Below are 12,746 nucleotides of genomic sequence, written 5' to 3'. Positions count from 1 at the left end.
TACAGGCGTAATCACATCATTTGCAACAAGTATCTTCAATTTTGAGTCGTTGTGTTTAATGAATGAAGCCAGGTGTGTTCATTGTGTTCAAATTTTGCCGACTGTGGCAAGTATTTTGCATCACGAGTCTTTAATTTGAGAATTTGAGCAGAGTTTTTTGCAACCTTTGTTTTAGCAAGACAATGTGTTTAGATTTGAAAAAGGAGGATGTGTTTTGTGAATTGTCTTCATGTGAAATGTGTTTATGGTTTTGGCAAACGGGGCTACTTTTATTGAATGTGTTTAGAGGACTGGTCATTTGGTTTAGAGAATTGGCTTTTGTGTTTTAGCAATTGGGAAAAACTGTAATACATGATGATAAATCAGACAAGAAAGGTTAAATGTACATGTAGTGAAAAACCCCTTTAGAAGTCGACACGTGTTCAGTGGTTCAGTGTGTGCATGGGTGCGTCTGCAGGGAACTCTAGAGTAAATAAATAAATATAGTTGTAAAGTGTAAGTGTAAACTGAGGATGTTTGGTCCACTCTTGCCCCTGCTGCAGCTGACCAGAACTGACACTATGATGTGACGTTCATGAACGAATCGAATCTTTTGAACGGCTCTTTGAAATGAACGATGGGAACCGAGTCTTTGTAAAGACCCGTACTTTTTTTTTTTTTTTTTTTTTTTTTAAGGAGGGAGTGTCCGATTGCCTGTCAGTTTAGTGTCACTGGGGGCATTGGGCAGGAGGAGAATGTTCGAGCAGAAAAACTTTGAAGAACAACCGTTTGAAGATATTTGTGCATTGTGCAGCTGTCTAGTATTTACATATAGTGTTGTTCATGTTGCCGGAGTTACACATATACAGCTTTTTATAATGTTCAAAAGATGTAAAAACATTATTTATATTATTTGTTTTTCTACATGGTGAGTCAGAAAAAACGCTCTTTTCATTTAAAGAAATTGTACCACTGAAATGGAAATGCTTATTTTTCTTTTGATTATAGTCATATTGATGTGGTTATTGAGCATGTCTGGCGATTGAATCATTGATTTATGGCATAGCATAACAGAGGGAATGTCCATTGTTTATTGTGCACCGAAATATCTGCCAACACAGTTTATGCCACCGTGAATGAAATGGAAATTGTCAACCATTACAGCATGTTTACTCGCCATCAAAATGTTTTGTCTCAACGAAGTCGTCCGGCACGACCTTCAACCTGGCTACCATTCAGATTGATGCAAATCTGTGCTCGTTGTCGCATCTCTAACACAGCTCTTCTCGCCATTCGTGTTCGTCGTCCCTGACCTTTCTTTATTAAGGTTTCTGCTGGTACCAGTTAGGATACTTGATCACATTTCTCCTCACTGATGAGGCAGCTGGGGCACGGACATCAGGGAAGCGGTCTTGAAACTGCCGGATGGTTTCTTGGACGCTACCAGTTTCGCAGAATTTTGTCACCATGAAAGCTCTCTGCACATCCGTAAACTGTGGTCTTGCCATGTTGAAAACTCCCTGGGCACTGTCATGTAGGCCTATGTCCTGAGTGTGAAAGCAAAGCCCCGACACCTGTAATTGTTGTCAATTTCAAGTTTGTTCACTGTGGCATACATTGTGTTGGCAGGTATTTCAGTGCCCAATAACAATGGACCTCTCTCTCTTATGCAATGCAATAAATCTATGACTACATCACCTGACATGCTCAATAACCACATCAATATGACTGTATGGTCAAAAGAAAAATCAGTGTTTCCGTTTTAGCAGTACAATTTCTTTAAATGGAAAGAGCGTTTTTTCTGACTCACCCTGTACAATCCCTTATCTTTATATACAAAGTAGAAGTGAGAGAACCCCTGATGTGGTATTTAAGTAGTGTAACTGCAGTTATTAATCACTGTTGTGGTTTGTGCAATTTTTTCCGTATGTTTACACACATTTATTCTTGTTTTGAGGAGAAAAAACTTTTATTTCATAAGAAAATGTTTTATTTTCTTCTTCAGTTTTAGGCTACAGACTAGTCCACATAATGTACCGTGATGTTTTTTGTCAAATTCCAGCATTTGCCTAATGTCACCTCTCATGTCATGGATTTAGCCACACATTTGAACTAACTATTCTTTTTTACGGTAAGATCATATTTGCAGCCGTGCCAATTAAACACCTTTAAAATGTACTGTCAATCATCACATGTAGCCTATTTAGTCATTAAAACATTGGTGTTTCAAATAATGTAAAAACATAGAAGAGCCAGTCTTTGAATGGCTCCTGATTGAATGGCTCCCTTCAAGAGCCAAAAGTCCCATCACCAACTGACACTTTTTTTTTTTTTCATACTTTATTTACAAAATACCGTATACACATAGGCCAGAACATGGCATGGAGAAAAAACATAATGCTCCAGGTGAGGCAGGAAGAAATTAAATACAATTACATAAATAGGTAAGAAAATTAAATAAAATAAAGGAAATAACACAAGAAGAAAAAACAACAAAAAAAAATAATAAAATAAATAATAAAATAAAATAAATAAATTACAACTTAAATTCGTCACATAAGGCTTTAGTCTTCACAGCTTTAGGGTTAGTGCAAAAGTTAAGTGTGTCTAAATAGGATTTCAAATAAGATTTAAAGACCACAAAGCTGGGTTTCTGACTGGCAAATTTGATTGTATGTACATGAAATTTAGCTAATAAGGAAATGAGATTAAGAATAAACAATTTCCGAATAGGCAAATCAGTAATAAAGAAACCAAATAAAATATCTTCAATTTTGAAGTTAAAAGAAATATCCAGCTTTCTATTTAACCCTTTCATGCAAACTGGTCACTACAGTGGACAGTTATTCTACATCTGTTCTCTAATATATTCATGGGTTTTGTTGTTTTAGTTCCATATCAGCCAACACAGTGGACACTTGTGCACCATCCCATACACTGACATTCATACCATTACTATAACTTTGCTTTATGTTTGTTTACGCATTTGGCAGACGCTTTTTTCCAAAGCGACTTACAGGGGAAAACCACTACTTTACTTTACTACTTTACTTGATAGACCTGATCTGCAGTGACATGTTTGAGTGTAAATCAATTGCTAATAAAAATTGGGAATATGATAAAATGTGAGAAAACATCAGAGCTGCATTAAAAATGTTTTGATTTTATAGTTTTTACACAGTATATCACTTTCTGATATTGCATTCCTTCCTTCAAAAATTAAACACATGGTGTCCAGCAAGTGGACATTTTGGACTCCACAAAAATTATGAAGGTAGATTTGTTTCTTTATTGCTTTAACCAAAAAATCTTTCCATTAAAAAAAATAAACAAATAAATAAAAAAATTATCTTTAAAGAAAAAAGTGTTCAAATGCAAATTTTTGGGTTGTAATTTTTTTTTCATTCAAACACTTTTTTTTTTTTTTTTTTGTTAAAGCAATAAAAAACAAATCTACCTTCATAAAAAAACAGGTTTATTACAAAAATTCAATTGCATTGTTTTTTTCATGCCTAAAGAGGAATAAAAACACTCAGGGAAAAAAATCTCGACTAAGGTTCTCATAATTCCTGCATGAAAGGGTTAAAAAAAAAAAAAAAAAGATGGATCACACCAAAAAATGGACAACTGGCACATAGAAGTTTGAGTTTCACTTTCCAAACGTCACTAGGGGAGGATCCCAGGAAGCACTTCACCAAAAATAGCTCTGAACACACCTGAGAAGTTTTCCGGGGATTTTGCGAATCTGTTTGAATTTTATTGATTTTCTTTTCTGCCCTAATAGAGCTCACATATGGGCCTTTGCATGTAGTCTGCAGAGGTTCCAACTGCACTGAAGGACCCTGGTGCAGAACAGGAGCAGGAAGCAGCCCCTGAAGTACTCCACTGTGGGCAGTAGTGTGAACGGTGCTGTGGATCAGTATTTGCAGAGGTTTTAGTCTGCCACTGGGTCTGTTTTACTGTAACAACCTACACTGGGTCGGGATGGAATCCGTGGAACATGAGGAGCTGCTGCGCTTTTTCCACCGCCACAAAACAGAGATGTCCCTGATGGAGACCCGCAAATCCTCCTGAACCAGCTGAGGGATCACAACCTCATCCCAGAGGACCGATACAAGGTGGGGGTCTACAGGAGACACGCAGTACACTACCCTCCTCTCCTCCTCCTCCTCACATAATATGCATCGTAATGAAAAACGCACCAGTGGGAAAGTGGAGAAGGTGCGCCTTCATTACGCACACATGCGTAAAAGCCAAAGTAACGACATGGTTTCATTAAAACTGAAATGATAGTGAAGAATTCTTCAAGATGACATCAGTGGACAGTTTCCATGGTATAGTCCACCACATTATGTTGAGAAATTACAAAAAGTAGGAAAGACATAGAATCATCAGACTCAGCTTTGTTGTGGTTCAGTCAGTGGTACATGCAGGCCCGGACTGGCTAATCGGGAGGACCGGGACAATTCCTGGTGGGCCGGTATAATATTTGGGCCGCGAGGGCTGGAGTTCACTTTAAATTGTATTTAATATTTTATTTATTTTTTTTGGGGGGCCGGTGTTCAGTCATAGCACTGAGTGATCACGTAATCTGCAGCCGCTGTTCCTGGGCCACACCCCATCTACAAGCAAACTGTTTGTTTTCTTCTTTTTTTGCAGACGCACCGTGACCTGGCCTAACATGTCCGTGCATACGGTTAGTAGCTGTGTACTGTAGCTGTGGAGCATATACCATCTGTGCTCTGTAGGCTGTGGATGGTCAGCTGTGTTTGCTGTTTGAAACATGGATAATAGAAGAGCAAGGGTGTTGTGGGAAGAAGAATTAAAGGAGGAAAGCTCTGGAAGCAAACGCATCCAAATGTGACAAAATCTGCAACTTTGTCACAAAAACGACCTCCGTTGGAAACAACTAATGAGGACGATGAACCACCTTTCAAGTTAGTTAATTATCGAGTCAGTGAATTGTGTGGCATTGTGGTGTGGAACATAACGTCATGAGTTTAACCTTCCTCTGGTGTTAGGGTCGCCACTGACCCATTTTAGGTTTTAAATGCATAAATGAACCACATAAAATTTGTTTATTTCATCAAGGCTTTTTGACTTTGTCAGGAACCTCTATTTTAACAAAATAATACAAACTTTTTTTTTTCACCAAATTATGAAATGCTCTGGTTGAAATTATGACCTTTGTGCTGTTAGGGTCGGTTTTGACCCAGTTATAAAAAATAAGATTATAAAGCAATAATTAGAGCCAAAACTGAAATCATAAGTGCACTGTCAGCCAACACACTGACAGCCAGCTCCTCTCCCAATCATGTGAATTTTTGGGGATTCTCATTTTGCCTTGTTATCCAGTATACCTGCACAAAAACAAAACAAGCTACGGCAGGCCTGTCCAGACATGTGAGGTCAATTCAGTTTAGAGTTGGTGACTTGCAAAGAGCACATGGAGGGGTATACTGACAAAAAAAAAGGCCCAGAGGCCCATACCAAAAATATTAAAACCAATATTTTCATGGATAAGGAAGCCTAACAAGGTAACCAAGAGATGAGAAACAAACTGGATGATAGATAATAGTTTTTAGTGTATTTTACAGCTGATTTAAGACATGGGTCAAAACGACCTGTTAACATAAGAGATGGTAACAGAAAGCTAACACAAGACAAAGGTTAAATAAGTATGATGCGACCCACAGAACTGGGAAACTTTGTCTTGTAGCTCCTCAGAGTCAGAAAGAACATTCAGCACCAGCCATGAGCCCACAAGTCCAGAGTAGGCAGGTAGGACTGCTCATGGAGGGAAGAGGATTAGAATAAATAGGCTCCAATGAAGAGTATGGTGTAGGCCTGTTCAGTATGAAAGGTGCTCTGAGATACTAGATGATTCAGCACTACATGAATGAAACTGACACCAAGGCTTTGAAAATAGAAGATTTGTGCTGAGAATTCTGAGCATTTTTAAAATGTGCTTTAGTGTCAGAAGCAGAGCCAGGAGCAGTAGTGATGAGGGGATTGTTCCTTTCAGGATGGAAGGAAAAGGTGAGCTGTTGGAACAGACTGTGTGAACAAGCATTAGTTCCAGTAAAACCACTTTCTAGACCCAAATGAGTCCTGACCTATTTTATTTTTTTATTAAAAGTGAGACAGTAAATACACAAAGCCCACAACTGAAAGGCAATAGCACAAAGTAAAATTAAATAAGCTGCATATTTTGCCAATGTAAATATCTTAATTAGTAAAGTAAGTCCAAATGTCTGTAGATATTATTTTTATTGTGATACAGGTGAGTCTAGAGAAACTGAAGGAAGTGTGAAAGGGAGAGCAGAGTCTACTGATGACAGAGGAGCAGCTCAGCAGCACAACCCTGAACCACTAGGCACAAATGAGACAGATGAAGAGGAGTCTGTTGTTAGCTTTGGTTCCTCTGCTCGCCCTCAGTCACAGGATATACAGACAGTTTTTTCTTATCATCCTCATCAAACCCCTAAAATCACTATACCAAAAGTTTTTAATAGCATCGATGGACAAACCGCAAGTAAGTTGTGATGGAAATCTTTTGTTGCAGAGGATACAAAAATAATAGTTATTAGAAAGTGCAGCAAGCTTTTTTTTTTTTTTTTATTTTTTTTTTTTTTTTTTTTAATTTAATATTTTTTTTATATTCTTTCATTTCATTTCAAACATTTTAAAGGTTTGAAAAATGTTAACACTTATAAGAACAAAATATAGATTCTGTTATTTGTTGTTTGGGAATAATAATGTTGGAGATGTCTACGTGCACTCACTGTTGAAATAAATCCACATTGTGAAACAACCTTTACTTGCACTGAATTGGAAATATTTTAGAAAATACACTGAATTAGAAGGCTTTGCAGAACAGTGTGTAGACCTAACATATAAGGTTATAATTCCATGATTTTAATAATAATATCGTGATGTAAAGTGGGCCGGTCTGAGGTATGAAACTCCAGGGCTGAAAATGAGTCTCAGTCCGGCCTGCATGTTAGAACGAATGTACTCACCCAGGTCTCGGTTTTACCATAGAACAGGGGTGTCAAACTCATTTAGTTCAGGGGCCACATTCACCCCAATATGATCTCAAGTGGGCCGGACCAGTAAAATAATACCAGTGAAAAAAGTCCAATTACATTATGATAATAGACCCTTTTCCACCAAAAGGCCCAGAACTTATTACCAGGAACTTTTACCAGGAACTTATTTCCAGGAACTTTTTGGGGTAAAGAGTTCCTGGTAACTGGTTTCCACCACACCCGGAAGTTCAGGGTAGTTTATTCAAATCAGGTTGATGATGTATGAGGGAGCAGTAAAAGAACCTGTAGTCCAGTTCATGTCCATTCACAAACTAACCTTTAGTGTAATAAAATAACACAGTACTGAAGTGGACAGTTGGGTTTAACATTTTACTGGTTGTTGAATCACTTAATCCATCTGGAAAACATTTTAAATGAAGTTAACCATCATTACATATCCTTAATTTGTATTTCAAAATGGTAGAACATGTATTTTCATCTTGTCTTCCTAAACTAAATCAGGTCTAACTTTAAGTGTGATGGATGGTTCTGTTTCATTTCTATTGTTTATAGATATAGTCCAGGTTCAACCCTAAAGTCAGACAGATTTACTCAAATGCTTGCATTGAATTGACTGCATATTACTGATAAAGTAGGGATGCACCGATACCACTTTTTTCCAGACCGAGTACGAGTACTTACTTACATTTGAGTACTTGCCGATAACGAGTACCGATACGAGTACTTAATCCCATTACAGTTCTTAGTTCTTTTGTAAATGTGCTTTATTGTCGTTGTCATCATTCTGACTGGAACCAAGTGCTGCTACTGACATTTAATGTGTTCGAATGAGCGTTTGTCAATTCCACCAGGGGGCGCCGCTCTGAATTAACCAACTGGACAAATACCACGAAGAAGAGTAAAGTTTAATGAAGAAGAAGAAGAAAGTCAGTAATAACAAACATGGAGACGACAGAGGTAACACTAATGTGATACTGATGTTGCAGCGTTTTCACTGGTAAGGTTTAAAAGTTTAGCTTCAGCAGGTAGAGAAAAGAGAAATGAGGGATAAGTTTCGTTTTCACTTCCACAGGCGGCAGTCCGCACCGCTTCGTACTCCCGGTGGTATTCTCTGTCTCCGCCAGCACCTAGTAATGGATGGAATGTACGCAGAGGACGGTCAGAATGCTGTTTTCGTATCTGTCTGTGTCTGTAACATTACTGTCAGTCAGCGTTACTTTTATCACCGTCGCTTATTTTGAAAAATCTCCACACTCTTCACACTCCACACACATTATTCCCCTCCTCGTACCTGCTGCACTGAACTGGGAATGTCACACGGCCATAAGTGGTATCGGTGCATTTGTATCGGATTACTTTACGAGTACGAATACACACACTGAGTATCGGAGCCGATATCCGATACTGGTTTCGGTATCGGAGCAGCCCTAGATAAAAGTACTTATACTCTACTCATATTTTTATGTCTTGTAAATGAACAGCAATATTAGGCTTTTTTATTATTAAAAATTGAAACAAAACAAAGGTGCCTTGAGATTAAAAGGGAAATAAACACATGTGTGAAAGGTTCAGGCTTTTGGACCAGGGTCTGGTCCAGCTGGTCCAGGACAGCCAGTCTGGAACTCAATGGTCCCGGTCCCTTTTTCACTTTCTTACTGGAAAAGTAATAAAATGCTAAAATGAATCACAGAACACATGATGACAGATTCCTACTACTATGATGTGACCTGTCTGACCTGGGCTGTTGTAAACAGCAGTAGATGTTGGACCAGGACACAAACAAGCCACAGGTTCAGAAAAGAGGAGAGTCCGTCCGGTCCATTTCAGGTGGAAATCACAAACATACAGAATAAATCAGTGTTCAGCAACAGCGACAACACGAATACATCCAGTTCTGTGATTTAGGTTTAGTGTCAGACTGTTGACCAGTTAGTATTAGGTTAACTGGACTTCACTTCTGACTAAAGCTGATGTGCCTCTGATACTATTGCAGCATGAACCAACTAAACAGTGATATTTCTGTCATATACATACCATTGGTTTGTTCGACAGTCAGATCCACTGCGACCGTTGTGGTCCTTTAGTTTCTTTTAATCCTGCACAAATTTCTTCAGCTTTTCTCATATTTCTTTAGGCTTGTGTCTTATTTGGCTCCGACAGCTTTTACTCGCTCATTTCGTGTCAGCGATTCAAAGTCTGTCTGAATTTCTTCATCGTCCGTCCACTTGTTGTTGCTTCTCTTTTGGTCCATTTTCCGAATTATCAAAATACAAAGCTTGTGGAAATTAAATGAGTTATATTGGTGGCTGAACAGAATGTGGAAATGCTGCCAGTCTAGTCCACCACTCAGTGTTCTGAGCAGAAACCTGGAGCAGACCCAGACTGCTGGAGGATGGACGTCTGCCTTTACCAGTTAGGGTTAAAGAGAGAGAGTAAAGGAGGAGAAAAAGAGAGAGAGACAGAGAGAGAGAGAGAGACTGGGGGAGAGGGGAAGTAGGGGAGACACATGGATGCAGTTGATGCACAGATAACTGAACCAGAACTGTCAAAAGTAGATCAGCTGGTGTTAGTATAATTACCAGAGACCAGAACAAAGGACCATGACTGTTAATAGTACTACTACATAACAAGTATTAACAGTGGATGTACTACTACTACTACAACAGTTAGTACAAATAATAGAAACTTCTACCATCTGTGGAACTATATAATAAACACTATCACAACTATATGGATAAGTGAGTGATGACGATGAAGGCAGGAGAGAAGAAGGACCACAGCAGGTCCAGAATTGGTCCATGGAAAACCTGTGACAATCCTGGGAAAACCTGTGAGGCGATAAAGCACAGAAACTCCAGGGAAGAAGTCAAGTCCATAACATGTGTTCGCTGGGCGTAAATAGAAGAGAAAATTAGGAGAGAAAAGGTCAGAGAAGAGGAGAAGCAGAGAGGAGGTCAGAGGAGACAGACAGGGTGCTCTGTCCCGTTCAACCAACAACTGAACATTTTAGGTAATCGGCTCAAAGTTTGGATAAGTTTCAGTATGGACTACAACCGCTGCTGCTGACAAACAATTATGGCGTACTCAAAGAAATGTCATTTGGAAGTCTTGACCTTATATGTGCAAATGTCGTGACATAACTAGTTATAAAATGTAACAATCAGAAGGAATTGAAACGGGTTGTAGAAATCCACTCAATTTTTGCCAAAATAAAATATCAAATAATGATAGTTTTGCAGCACCTGGAAGGTTCAAATTCAAACTTTTTGAACTATTAGGGTCCAGATACACAAATAAATGTACCAAAGACTAATAAAAGTGGGTTTAGCAAAGTAAGACCCTTTAAGGGGAAAGTTCGGTCTTATAGATCGCCGGTCTTATAGATCGCCTGGCGTCCCTGGCCTCCTGGGGCCTGTGCTCAGCTGCTGTGGGGCCTCTGGTGGGGACCTCCCTCGACCATCTTCGGGGCGGGCACACTGTTGCCTCTCGGGGGGGGGCTGGATCGCCCTCTCTGTGGTGTCTGCTGGATGGCCGGCCTTGGGGCCTTCTTGGTCGGTCCCTGATCCTTGGAGGGAGTGCGGTTGCGGTTGCATGTCTGTGTTCTTCACCTCAGTCAGTTTGCCTGGTTCACTCTGTCACAGCAGATGAATGTGAACAACTGATGTTGTGTGGATTTGTTTCTGGTATTATTTGTTATAGGTATAATTTGTGCGAATGTGGTATACGACATTTTGTTCATGCTTTCTTATATTCTTCATTTCATAGGTCTTATGTATCTCATTGTTGTGTTTTTTTTTTTTTTGGGGGGGGGGGGGTTTGTAGTTTTGTTTGTTTTGTTTTTTTCTCTCTCTTCTGCCCAGTTTACTCAGTTCTGGTTGTAGTTATTGTCACCATTATAATTGTCTCCATGGTTGTTGCTGTTTGTATTGTTGATACTTTCTTGTGAGGGTCTTCGCCACCTTCTTCTCTCTTGTTCTCTCCCCTTCTACCCCCCCCACCCCCACCCCCCATGTCAGGTCTGGCATCGAAATGTGGTTCAACAAAACTCATAATAAACACAGTAGAATATCAAAGGGCGCTTCATATACTTTATGAAGTTACCCTTGGCAAAGCAAATTTGTTCAGCACCAAAAGGAACCAGACTACCATTCTACTGTTAGAACACTGGACAAGACAAGTAGCAAAAAAAAAAAGTAGTGTGAGATACTCCCTGGTAAAATGTCCAAATAAAAGAGGATACACAAGCAAAGGTGTTAGAAAAATGGGCAATGATGACTGGGAGTACAGTTGGTGTCAGCTGCTGCCTTATCGGTACAGACAGCTCCCTGTCAGCCAGCTAGCCCATAAAATAAAAAAAAAAAATTAAAAAATGTAACAAACAAGAAGGAATTGACGGGTTGTAGAAATCCACTCAATTTTTGCCAAAATAAAATATCAAATAATGATAGTTTTGCAGCACCTGGAAGGTTCAAATTCAAACTTTTTGAACTATTAGGGTCCAGGTACACAAATAAATGTACCAAAGACTAATAAAAGTGGGTTTAGCAAAGTATGACCCCTTTAAGGGGAAAGTTCGGTCTTATAGATTGGTTGCTTTTACAGATCCTCGATCCAGCTAAAATGTTGATATTGGGGCTGATATCCGATCCTATATTGGATTGGTGCAACCTTAGTCTGGTTTAAAAAGCTCAGTCTCAAACCTTTCAGACTGGATGAAACATGTCAATCAAGGACACAGGATGAAAAAAGCTGCAATCAGACTTTCATGAACATATTTGTATTTTTTGAACAGTTAATTTACAACAGTATCAATCCTTGTGTGTGTGCAGAAAGTAAGTCGCATGAGGAGTAAAGCTAACATGAAGAACGGCATGTATGACCTTCTGGACTGGTTGGAAAGAGAGCGATCAGACCACATTGGCCTGTTCTGGAAGTGCGTCTTTAAGGACAGCATCCGTAACCAATACGTCACCCTACAAAAGCTACACATCAGCCTTCTAGATGGTAAGGCCCAAAAGAAACTGCTAGTATTCTCCACTCGACTCTCTTGTATTTTTTGTAATTTTACTGGATTTGAATTCAATTCAGGGTCTTTCCAGTTCGAGCCAATCTACCTGAGAAATTGGAAAAGGAAGAGACAGAGAAAAAAAAGGAAGGAGCCTTCAGAGAGGAGAATGGAAAGGAAACTCAGTAAAAAGAAGAAGAAAAAGAAAACGAGGGTGTAGGTGAAGAGGATGATGAAGAGCAGGCTGGTCCGTCTGGTCAGGCGACTCAAAAAAAAAGTCAAAGAAATTATGCTTCTGTGAGTCAGCTCTAACTTATGCTTTAGTTACTGTAATACTTCACTAATTCATAGACGACTGTGTCATGGTTGAATTCTAAATGCCTTTTAAATGTCCAGCGTCTCCACTTAAGAGGGGAGAGGGGAACATCTGGACATGGGGCATCTTCAAAAACCAGATCCCGTGACCTGTGGAGACAAGGAGGGGTTTCTCAACAGACAGAGACTGGCGAAAGGTCAGAGGACGAAAAGGAACATGAAATGACTCATGTAACGTATTTTGAAGTTGTCACTGTCCACTTTTCATCCATATTTATTCCATGAGGGGGTCAGGGGGGTGCTGGAGCCTATCTCAGGTTCCTGTGGGGTCTTAAAAAGTCTTCAAGTCTTGAATTTCCAATGTGCTTTTGGTTTCATAGCTTAAAACAGGTTAA

At 39.3% G+C, this 12,746-nt stretch overlaps 1 long non-coding RNA gene across 1 annotated transcript; it reads left to right on the top strand.

Annotated features, from left to right (window-relative positions):
• The first annotated feature begins 4,037 nt into the window (after positions 1 to 4,037).
• Positions 4,038 to 12,140, top strand: LOC115424715 (uncharacterized). The gene is made up of 3 exons (XR_003936124.1): positions 4,038 to 4,097; positions 11,861 to 12,035; positions 12,120 to 12,140. It is a non-coding gene; the product is annotated as an uncharacterized LOC115424715 (long non-coding RNA).
• Positions 12,141 to 12,746: the final 606 nt, after the last annotated feature.

Source organism: Sphaeramia orbicularis, chromosome 8 (assembly GCF_902148855.1).
Source record: "Sphaeramia orbicularis chromosome 8, fSphaOr1.1, whole genome shotgun sequence".
In the NCBI taxonomy this organism is placed as follows: Eukaryota; Metazoa; Chordata; class Actinopteri; order Kurtiformes; family Apogonidae; genus Sphaeramia; species Sphaeramia orbicularis.
This window is presented reverse-complemented; position numbering and strand designations above follow the sequence as displayed.